We start from the raw sequence: 12,379 nt of genomic DNA, 5'->3' as shown, positions 1-12,379 counted from the left end.
TGACTATAAAAGCCATTTCCAAGGACATGAATAAGAAATTTTTCAGGCCGGGCGCGGTGGCTCAAGCCTGTAATCCCAGCACTTTGGGAGGCCGAGACGGGCGGATCACGAGGTCAGGAGATCGAGACCATCCTGGCCGACACGGCGAAACCCCGTCTCTACTAAAAACACAAAAAATTAGCCGGGCGAGGTGGCAGCGCCTGTGGTCCCAGCTACTCGGGAGGCTGAGGCAGGAGAATGGCGGGAACCCGGGAGGCGGAGCTTGCAGTGAGCTGAGATCTGGCCACTGCACTCCAGCCTGGGCGACAGAGCGAGACTCCGTCTCAAAAAAAAAAAAAAAAAAAAAAAGAAATTTTTCAAATTGCTGTTTTTGCAATCAATTTTATCATTACTTTTCTTGCAGTTGTGTCTTATATAACTATCCCACAGCTACTAAGCAGCTGGCTGGGACTCAGGATCAATGTTAGCCTGACTCTGAAGCCCATGCACCTCCATAGACCACACTACTCAGCCAGGTTTCCTGGTCCTTCAAGGGGCTGAAGAGTGACACTTCTGAAGTAGAAGCAAGTTTTTTTTTTTGTTTGTTTGTTTTCTTTTTTGTTTTCTTTTTGAGAATCTCATGCCATCCACCCCTTACTCTTCACCATTGGAAATAATTCATTCCAGGGAATGGTTCTGAAGTGTCTTGGAAAAGCTGGAAACAATTTGAGAAAATTGCTGAGCATTGGGTTTAGGAAATTAATGCCCAACATTATATTTTTAATTTATCATAGGAGAAATTTGAAAACACCTATAATGCACTCATCATATCTGCAAACTCTTTGTATTTTTTTAATTTGTTGACTATTTATGATTTTTAATATAGACTAAGTCAGATTACTGTTCCTGAAACAACTTTTGCTCCGAAGGCAAGTGACATAGCAATAGGGCTGCTGATATTTTTTCCCTCTGCAATTTAGTCAACCAGCAGAGTATGCTTTGAAGGGCCAAGATGTTTTCTAAGATCCCACTTTTATGAGCAGCTATAGGGCAAATGTCTGGAGCACACATAGAAATCACACACAACCAATACATTTCTGACCCTGAAGCAATGCTTCTTTCCCTTGGATGCATGTTAGCCTGCTGTGCGTGTGGATAGTGGTATTTAAAGTTCCCAAACCCAAGTTGCAAGGGAATAATTAAGCCAGAATCTCTAGAGTGAGACCCAGGCAACAGTGTGATTTAAAGCTCTCCAGGTGATTACAATATGCAACCACACTCACAAATGTCTGCTGTAAACCAACATCTTTCGTAGAACTAGTTGAAAATATTTCTCAAAATAATGTAAAAATTGTTTGCTGTTGAGTTGTGGCTTTTCAGTCCTACCTGTATTGTCTACATTCTGTCCTTTGCAAAACTGACCTCTGCTACTTGTTTTGTTCCTAATTCAAACCAGTTCTACAAACACTGAGTGCACACTATGTGCAGCCCACGGTGCTAGATGGCCTGACCGTAGTGAATATTATTATGGAGGAAGGACTTTGCTGTAAGAAATTGCATTCCCCAAAACTAAAACCATGCTGCTTACTCAACTGAGGTAAAAAATGGAAGACTATCACGCCTGTAATCCCAGCACTTTGGGAGGCCAAGGCAAGTGGATCATGAGATCGGATATGGAGACCATCCTGGCTTACATGGTGAAACCCCGTCTCTACTAAAAATACAGAAAATTAGCTGGGCATGGTGGTGGGCGCCTGTAGTCCCAACTACTTGGGAGGCTGAGGCTGGAGAGTGGTGTGAACCCGGGAGGCGGAGCTTGCAGTCAGCTGAGATAGCGCCGCTGCACTCCAGCCTGGGTGACAGAGTGAGACTCTGTCTCAAAAAAAAAAAAAAAAAAAATTAGCCAGGTGTGCTGGCGTGTGCCTGTAGTCCCAGGTACTCGGAAGATTGAGGCAAGAGAACTGCTTGAACCCAGGAGGTAGAGGTTGCAGTGAGCCGAGATCATGCCACTGCACTCCAGCCTGGTGACAGAGTGAGACTCTGTTTCAAAAAACAAACATTGCTATTATTCTGAAATATTAATTTAGGTTTAAATATGTAATATTTAAATTTTTATTGATATATAACATGCATACAGAAATACTTCTGCAATGAAGTATTAATGTAATGCTCAATAAATTGTAACAAAGCCAATACATTTGTGAAACTATAGAACTATGCTTGTTTTTGCCCACAAACTATTTCCTCTTTTCCTCCTCCCCAGATGTAAGTACAAGCTTAAGAGCTAGTGTTATAGATGGGTTTTTTTTGTTTTTTGTTTTTTGTTTTTGAGACAGAGTCTTGCTCTGTCACCCAGGCTGGAGTGCAGTGGCCGGATCTCAGCTCACTGCAAGCTCCGCCTCCCGGGTTCACGCCATTCTCCTGCCTCAGCCTCCTGAGTAGCTGGGACTACAGGCACCCGCCACCTCGCTGGGCTAGTTTTTTTGTATTTTTTAGTAGAGACGGGGTTTCACCGTGTTAGCCGGGATAGTCTCGATCTCCTGACCTCATGATCCGCCCATCTCGGCCTCCCAAAGTGCTGGGATTACAGGCTTGAGCCACCGCGCCCGGCCGATGGGTTTTTTTTAAATATGTGTTTTATCAGAGAATATTTTAAATTTTTACACGCAATAAACAAAATAGTATAATAGACTGATGCTCAGCCTCAACATCTACTAATTAAGTCTCATTTCTGTTTAATTTCTACTTCAATTCCTTCCCCGTCCCCACTTTATTACTGTTTTTATTTTCTGTAAGATAAGATGTATATGCATTGAAACATAGTCTTTACTGTACCTTTCTGACAAATCAATACATCTTATATACTTTTCCCTTTCAAATATAGAATTACTGCCACTTAACAATTATTAATGTGCATGTGAATCACCTGGAAATACTTGAAGTTTAGATTTTGATACAATATATCTGGGTTTTGCCTGAAAATGTGTATTTCTACCATGTAGAGCACATGATAAGTACAAGATCTCTTTGTCTAAAATGTATAATACTTGAATAAAATTAAGAAAAATTGGGCTGGGCACGGTGGCTCACACATGTAATCCCAGTACTTTGGGAGGCCGAGGTGGGCTAATCACCTAAGGTCAGGAGTTTGAGACCAGCCTGACCAATATAGAGAAACCTCATCTCTACTAATGTAGCAGGATGAGCAGCAGACAAAACTCCTCAGACACCGAGTTAAAGAAGGAAGGGGGCCGGGCGCGGTGGCTCAAGCCTGTAATCCCAGCACTTTGGGAGGCCGAGACAGGTGGATCACGAGGTCAGGAGATCGAGACCATCCTGGCAAACACGGTGAAACCCCGTCTCTACTAAAAAGTACAAAAAAAATATCGCTGGGCGAGGTGGCGGGTGCCTGTAGTCCCAGCTACTCAGGAGGCTGAGACAGGAGAATGGCGTAAACCCGGGAGGCAGGAGCTTGCAGTGAGCTGAGATCCGGCCACTGCACTCCAGCCTACGCGACAGAGCGAGACTCCGTCTCAAAAAAAAAAAAAAAAAGAAGGAAGGGGTTTATTCGGCCGGAGGCATCGGCAAGACTCCTGTCTCAAGAGCTGAGCCCCCCGAGTGGGCAATTCCTGTCCCTTTTAAGAGCTCACAACTCTAAGGGGGTGCATGTGAGAGGGTTGTGATCGATTGAGCAAGCAGGGGGTACGTGACTGGGGGCTGCATGCACCGGTAATTAGATCGGAACAAAACAAGATAGAGATTTTCACAGTGCATTTCTATACAATGTCTGTAATCTATAGATAACATAACTGATTATAGGTCAGGGGTCGATCTTTAACTACTAGGCCCAGGGTGCGGCGCCAGGTTATCTGCCCGTGGATTTCATTTCTGCCTTTTAGTTTTAACTTCTTCTTTCTTTGGAGGCAGAAATTGGGCATAACAAGATATGAGGGGTAGTCTCATCCCTTACTAAAAATACAAAAGATTAGCCAGGTGTGGTGGCACATGCCTGTAATCCTAGCTACTCGGGAGGCTGAGGCAGGAGAATTTCTTGAACCGGGAGGTAGAGGTTGCAGTGAGCAGAGATTGTGCCATTGCACTTCAGCCTGGACAAGAAGAGCAAAACTGTATCTCAAAAAAAAAAAAAAGAAAAAGAAAAATTGACCTCAGGTAAAAGACGAAATCAAAACGCATGTGCAATATGCTATCTGTAGGAGCGTTTCGTCAACAATGACTCACAGTCATATGTGACCTTCACGCACGTCCATGTAAAGACACCACCAAATAGGCTTTGTGTGAGCAACAAGGCTGTTTATTTCACCTGGCTGCAGGAGGGCTGGGTCTGAAAAGAGAGTCAGCACAGGGAGATAGGGGTGGGGCTATTTTATAGGATTTCGGTGGGTAGTGGAAAATGACAGTCAAAGGGGGTTTTTCTCCTATGGGCAGGGGTGGGGGTCACAAGGTGCTCAGTGGGGGAAGTTCTGAGGCAGGAGAAGGAATTTCACAAGGTTAATCGCTCAGTTAAGGAGGGGCAGGAACAAATCACAATAGTGGAATGTCATCAGTTATGGCAGGAACTGGCCATTTTCAATTCTTTTGTGATTCTTCACTTGCTTCAGGCCATCTGGATGTATACGTACAGGCTTGGGCTCAGAGGCCTGACATGACCTTTACTGAATTGCCGAAAATTCAGTCATTTATACACCAAGTGCACACATATTTCATGGTTTCCTATTAAAATTGCATTTAATACCTTTAGAAAATCAACTCAGTTTTCTTATAAAATTAAGTAACATTTTACATGACAATATAAATTCCATTTATATTAAACTTAATCATACATAATTTTATTAGGCAGTGTCTGTGTGTCTACCACTGAATATTCTTTGAGTTCCAGCATTTGCACAGGCACCACAGCTGAGAAACACAGATTCTGGGTCTTTGTCTGTGTGACTGAGCCAAAGGTGGACGTTATGTTCAACTGTTGAAAGGCATTTTTATTGCCATTCCGACTTGACAATGATACATCTAAAAAGATAATGGAATGGATGTTAACTCCTGTCAAACAGATCACTAGCAATTTCTTCCTTATGCAGAGGTTGCAATGAGCCAAGATCATGCCACTGGATTCCAGCCTGGGCGACAGAGCAAGACTGCCTCAAAAAAAAAAAAAAAAAAAAAAAAAAAAAAAAAAGAAGAAGAAGAAGAAGAAAATAAAGGAACAAAGATTTGTTTTCTGAAACACAACAGCCAAAAGCGAATAAGTTCAGTTTCAATAAATGGACCAAGATCTTCAAAGACATTTTCTAAAGAAAGCTTTGCAAATGGCCGAGAGACATTTGGAAAGGTAATAAAAATTATTATTATTATTTTTGAGATAGAGTCTTGCTCTGTCACCCAGGCTGGAGTGCAGTGGTGCAGTTTCAGCTCAATGCAAGCTCCACCTCCTGGGTTCACACCACTCTCCTGCCTCAGCCTCCAGAGTAACTGGGACTACAGGCACCTGCCACCACGCCTGACTAATTTTTTGTATTTTTAGTAGAGACGGGGTTTCACCGTGTTAACCAGGAAGATCTTGATCTCCTGACCTTGTGATCCATCCACCTCAGCCTCCCAAAGTGCTGGGATTACAGGTGTGAGCCACTGTGCTTGGCCTCAAAATTACTTGAGAGAAATGCAAAGCACAATCCCAGTGAGCTCTTACCTCTCACCCATTAGCATGGCCACTATTCAACGCACAAAAGGAATCAATGTTGTCAAGGATGCAGAGCATTTAGAACCCCCATGCACTGTGGTGGGAGAGAATAATGCAGCCCCCAAGAAAATTTGGATGGAGATTTCTCAAAATATTAAAAATAAAATGCATCTTGGTGTGGCGGCTCCTGCCTGTAATTCCAACACTTTGGGAGGTTGAGGTGGGATAATTACTTGAGCTCAGGAGTTTGAGTCCAGCCTGAGCAACATAGTGAGACCCCATCTCTACAAAAATTAACCAGGTGTGGTGGCATGTTTCTGTAGTTTCAGCTACTGGGATGGCTGAGGTGTGAGGATTGTTTCAGCCCAGGATGTTAAGGCTGCAGTGACCATTATTACACCACAGCACTCTAGCCAGGGTGACAATGTTAAGATGCTATCTCAGAAAAATGAAATTATCCTACAATCCAGCAATTCCATTTCTGGGTATCTATCTATGTATGCAAAGCAGGAGCTGGAATGGACATTTGCACACACATGTGTATAATAACATTCCCCCCCGCAAAAGATGAAAACTACTTAAAAGTTTCTTGATAGATAAATCGATAAAGATGTGGCATATGCATGCAATGGAATATGGCTCTACGTTCTGAAAGCAAATTATGCAGGTGCTACAAAAAGTATAAAACTTTAGGACATTCGGTGAAACATGCCAGAAACAAAGTGACAAAGATCATATAATTCCATTTATATGAGCTATCTCAAGTAGTCAAACTTACAGAAACAGAAATTAGAATGATGTAATTTCATAAGGTGGAGAGAGAGTAAAAGGGGCAGTTAGTGCTTCAGGGGTATTGAGTTTCAGCTTTGTAAGATGTGAAAATTCTTGGCTGGGCACAGTGGCTCACACCTGTAATCCCAGCACATTGGGAGGCTGTGGCAGGTGGATCATGAGGTCAGGAAGTTGAGACCAGCCTGGCCAACATAGTGAAACCCCATCTCTACTAAAAATACAAAAATTAGCCAGGCATGGTGGTGGGTGCCTGTAATCCCAGCTACTCGAGAGGCTTAGGCAGGTGAATCACTTGAACCCAGGAGGCGGAGTTTGCAGTGAGCCAAGATTGAGCCACTGCACTCTAGCCCGGGTGATAGAGTGAGACTCTGCCTCAAAAAAAAAAAAAAAAAAAAGAAAGTTCTGGAGTTTTGTTGCAGAGCAATGTAAATATACTTAGCACTGCTAAACTGTACACATTAAAAATATAAGATGGCCAATATCATGTGTTTTCCTGACAATTAAAAATTTGTGAAAAGTACTTAAAAGAGATTCAGCATAATAAAGTGTTCCTAAATTATCTTCAAATTACAAAAGTGTTTTGCTCCCACAAAATCACTTAGATTCATCCAAAAGCACAGAGTGAAATTAATATTCTTTTCATGACTACTTGACTCAACAGGGTAAAACAACCTTCAGCACAAGCCAAGAACACAAATAGACAAGATAAGCCATGCAGAAAGTTGGGGTTATGATTTTAGAGGAAGACAAATACATGCATAATTTGATTGGTGATGAATATGGCATATTCCTACTAAGCCCCACATTGACTTACAGTGTTTCTAGAGAGTTCCAAATTGACATCCAGAATCACTGACATCCAAAATCACCACTCCCAGGTAAAACCAAACACACCATACACTGACACCAAGAAACCTACCATAAAAAAAAAAAAAAACATACAAAATTACCAAATAAGAATGAGAAAAGCATTCACCCAAACAATCCTGTATACAACCTAGATATACTACTGAAAAAAAATCCCCATAGATTTTCAAATGGATATGTGTAAATGTGAAGAGCAGATATTTTAAATCATAACTGTTTGAAACAGTTGCCCCAGAGCAAGCACCTCCACTCTCAGGAAGACAGTGGCACAATCCTCTGGCTTAATAGACCACAAGGCCACATGGAGCATTGGTGGCACATGGGGTGGGACAGCAGGAGCACTGGTTCTGGAGTTTTGGAGAGCAACTGCAGGCCCCAGTGTAGGCCCCAGCCTCTGGCACACTGGTGCATGCCAAAAAAGGAGCCCTCAGGCCACCACCACTCTCATCAGGGCCCTTGCATCTGTCACTTTGTAATCTGTGCCTGCAGCTCCCTGGTCCCTGAAGGTCCTGTTCTCCAGGAGGCAGATAGCTTTGCTTCCAGCCTCCACACCTTCTTATTTCACCTGTGCAGGATATAAGGATCTGTGCTGTTCCTGTGCCTCTAAGGATCCATGTGCCCAACCATGAGAATAAGAAGGAGGTGTTTTGAGGGAACCAGAGGCAGTGGCTGGCTGAGAGGAGGGGTGACAGGACCACTACGTGCATGATGTCATGGGTGGTAGGGCAGGCAGGGCTGGCTGCTTCCTAGGCAAGGAAGTCAGAAGATCCAATGGTTTCCACCATCTCCACACTCTAACCAGGGTTGCCAGGGGGAGATCTAAATACATTCATGACCGGATGCTACAGAAATGGAAGCAGCAGCAGCTTCATCTTGGAGTTGCATGGCTGTTATCATGACCAAACAATGGGGAAAGGGCTGACTCTCCAACAAAAGATATTAAAAAACTCAATATTGAAACTTTCAAAAATTAACTTAGACCTTTCCTTTGCACAACGTACAAAACATTACTTACCTACTTATGTATGCATAGCAGGAACTAGAAATGACATTTGCACACCCATGTTCATAAACAGTATTATTCTAAAACCAAAAGTTGGAAGCTACTTATATAACCCTTGACATATAAATGGATTTGTAAAATGGAATATACATGCAATGGGAAATAATTCTATTTTATAAAATGAAATTAAGTCACACACTATTATAAAGATAAACCTTGAGGGCTAGGTGTGATGACTCATGCCTGTAATCCACATAATTGGGGAGGTAAAATAAAAGAGAGAGAGAGAATCTCTTGAGGCAAACAGTTCAAGATCAACCTGGACAACACAGGGAGACTGCATATCTTCCAAAAAGGAGTAAATCTTTACAACATTAAGTAAAGAGAAATACGCAAAAAAACAAAGTAACAGGGAGTATATAATTTCATTTATGTGAGATATTTTTAGTAGTCCACTCATAAAAACAGAAAGTAGAATGGTGTTTGTCAAGAGCTGGGGGAGGAGGAACGTGTTACCAAGAAGTGCAAGGTCCTTAATTTTTGTCTTCTTGAGAGAAATAATTTAGCCAAGAGGTAATTTAGTGAAACAAGCAGAGTTTATTAAAGGAAAATAAAGTACACTCCAAGAGGAGTGGGCTTGGCCGGGCGCGGTGGCTCAAGCCTGTAATCCCAGCACTTTGGGAGGCCGAGATGGGCGGATCACGAGGTCGGGAGATCGAGACCATCCTGGCCGACACGGTGAAACCCCGTCTCTACTAAAAAATACAGAAAACTAGCCGGGCGAGGTGGCGGGCGCCTGTAGTCCCAGCTACTCGGGAGGCTGAGGCAGGAGAATGGCGTGAACCCGGGAGGCGGAGCTTGCAGTGAGCTGAGATCCGGCCACTGCACTCCAGCCTGGGCGGCAGAGCGAGACTCCGTCTCAAAAAAAAAAAAAAAAAAAAAGAGGAGTGGGCTGGCCCAATTGAAAACTGCCCTGAGAGTTCCATGTTGCAGTTTTTATTATCTTGCACTTAAAAAAAAAATTTCCTCATCGGTCTTAAGGGGCTGTTTTTTCTGGTCATTTCTAACTATCGGCCTACTCTAACATTCGCTTCTCAATAGATTGCGACTAAAAATCTTCAAGTCTAGGGGCACTGTGGGTCTTCTGTAACTACTTCCTGCTGATATGAGACAAAGAACTCATCAGTGTCTCATTCTCTTGCTCCCTTTCAGGGAAAGATACCTTCTATGTTTCCCCAGAAGGTTCAACTTGCAGTGTCCAGAGGAAATGTGGAGGAACATGAAGAAGATAGATCAGTGTTCCTGTTGCAGGACTTCTTGTAGTCTGAGGTGAGAGAAAACAAACCTGGTTACTAGATTTAGTGAACAAGGCCCAAAAAGGATGGGGGAAAAACAAACAAACAAACAAACAAACAAACAGATAAGAACAAGGCCAGAGATCCCAAGAAAATGAGATGTCATGAGAATTGGAACCAGTTGGCATCCTAGGAGAACTAGCTCTCAGTGACATGTTTAGGATGGCTTAGTTTATAAAATCTCTAACTTAATTCTGGCCTTTCCCTATTCTGTTAACCCAGAAACAGCATTTTTCTCCTAGAATAAGGCAAATTCCTTTGTGAGCTACAGCCGGTATGTCAAGACCTCTACAACTTTGGAGAACTACAACCATGAGAGAACTTGTTGCTGTGACTCAGAGTTGGAGCAGTGGTTTCTATTTTGTGAGTCAGTTCCAGAGACAGGTGGTGGTAAGCTGAGGAGGCAATAATAATGCCAGTTATTTCTGTGGTGGCACTTGTGGTGCCAAGCTCATTGCAGAAAGAAATTAGATGAACTGCTCAGTCAATCTGGTGTTGAGTAAATAAGTGTTAAATGGTGTGGTAAATAAGGGTAATAGCAGAGGAGCATCACCTGGGACAATGGAAACTTAAGGGGTGAGGTAAGCCAGAATGTATGTTCTGGTTCAGTTTGCCGGGAGGCAGAGATAAACTTGCATTTCCCAGAGGAATTAAAGTTCTGCAGTTGAGAAACAAGAATGAGGTGAGGTGCAGTGGCTCACGCCTGTAATCCCAGCACTTTGGGAGGCCGAGGCAGGCGGATCACGAGGTCAGGAGATTGAGACCATCCTGGCTAACACAGTGAAACGCTGTTTCTACTAAAAATACAAAAAATTAGCTGAGCACCTGTAATCCCAGCTACTCAGTAGGCTGAGGCAGTTGAATGGCATCAACCTGGGAGGTGGAGCTTGCAGGGAGCCGAGACCGCGCCACTGCACTCCAGGCTGGGCAACAGAGTGAGACGCCATCTCAAAAAAACAAAAACAAACACAAAACCAAGAATGAATGTAGGAGGTAAGGTCAGATCCAAACATTGACCGGTGTGCTTTGTTGGCTACCCAATATATGATATTTTGCCAATAAAGTTGCTGCTATCAGGGAGCTAGACATGGGTGATTAGTTTGAATAGGACAATGGGTCCTATTTTCTCACAAGAGCATGTGTCTAATAGTATCAAGGAGAAGCGGAGCGCGGTTTCTATTTTGTGAGTCAGTTCCAGAGACAGGTGTTGGTAAGTTGAGGAGGCAATAATAATGCCAGCTATTTCTGTGGTAGCACTTGTGGTACCAAGCTCATTGCAGAAAGAAATTAGATGAACTGCTCAAGGAGTATCAAGGAGAAGAGTTTTCTGGAAGGAATTACAGAGTTGAAACCTATTGCATAATCTATACCAGCTTGGTCAATACCATGAGTTAGATTGACTGCAAGAAGGGTGACTGAAGCAGAATTCAGTGGCATCATTTTGGATGAATGGTCCAGGAGTTAAAATATTTGAAGGGCCCAGAGAATCTCATTTGGTTAAAAAAAAAAAGTTTGAGAAGTATCAATAATGGTGCTGTTTGTGTTACATTGTGCTCAGTCAAGTTCACCCACAAGGGTTCTGGAATTTATGGTATCATAGATGTATAGAGGTGTCAGTTCAATAAGGGTAACAGGGGAGAACAAGGGGCTTAAGGCTGTGGAATAAAATCTTTAAAGCCACTTTAGTTTGTGTTAGAAACAGTACATTAGTAGGGGGAAGCTTTTGTATAGTGAGGTCTCGATCGTAGTTGAAGCCATGTTGGGACTAAGGAGTTGGCCATTCTTGTATTATGACCAAGTAGGACATTCCTACCATGAATGAAGAGGAATTCATGCGTAGCTAACATGTTGAGACATAGGAAGAACTGGCAGACTTTAGTAGTTGTGGAGCTGCCTATAGAGTGCTAAAAAAAAGACTGTTGACAGTTAGTGCCCATGAACGTGATTTTAGCCAGAAGTAAGATTGATGACTATAGAGAATTAGGTTGCATGGTTCCAAGGAAAGTAGATTAGGGCCAAAGTGAGAAGCTTGCTGATTAAGAGATACTGTGAACACAATGAGTATTAGAGAGAGAGATCAATACTCAGATTATGACTTTGAAGTTTAAATCTAGGAGGGGCATAGCAAACACTTCCCTGGAGAGCGTGATGGTTTACAGTAATAAAGGCCTATTAGTAAGTCTGCATAGAGTATTACAACTTGCAATATAAAGGCCAAAATATTACTAACAATTGCTGATGAACTAAGGCAGTCAAAAGTAAAATAACTAAATCATTAGGCTAAAAAAAATCATACTAAAGATAGCTCTTACTGAAACTTTGGGCAGTGCACAAGTTAGGGTTAAAGTAAGAATAAACAGTATCTTTGAAAATAAGATTGCCAATATTGGGACTACCCTACTGTGAGGTAAAGGAGTGGGAGCATTACTTATCCTCTCTTTTAAAGAGAAATTTTAAATCCTCTAGTGGCTCACATGAGTAGCTGAGTGTTGGTTCCTTAAAGTCTTGTTGGCCAGGTGTGGTGGCTCACATGTGTAATCCCAACACTTTGGGAGCCTGAGGCGGGCAGATCAGGAGGTCAGGAGTTTGAGACCAGCCTGACCAACATGGTGAAACCCCATCTCTACTAAAAATACAAAAAGTAGCCGGGCCTGGTGGTGTGTGCCTGTAATCCCAGCTACTCAAGAG

General features: G+C 42.7%; 1 protein-coding gene and 1 long non-coding RNA gene across 2 annotated transcripts in view; one reads left to right on the top strand and one right to left on the bottom strand.

Annotated features, from left to right (window-relative positions):
* LOC144341060 (uncharacterized) overlaps nucleotides 1–12,379 on the top strand; it is a 558,577-nt gene that overhangs the window by 272,541 nt on the left and 273,657 nt on the right. The window lies entirely within an intron of this gene.
* ZNF141 (zinc finger protein 141) overlaps nucleotides 1–12,379 on the bottom strand; it is a 50,460-nt gene that overhangs the window by 1,923 nt on the left and 36,158 nt on the right. The gene's annotated exons all lie outside the window — the stretch shown is intronic.

Source organism: Macaca mulatta, chromosome 5 (genome assembly GCF_049350105.2).
Source record: "Macaca mulatta isolate MMU2019108-1 chromosome 5, T2T-MMU8v2.0, whole genome shotgun sequence".
NCBI lineage: Eukaryota > Metazoa > Chordata > Mammalia > Primates > Cercopithecidae > Macaca > Macaca mulatta.
This window is presented reverse-complemented; position numbering and strand designations above follow the sequence as displayed.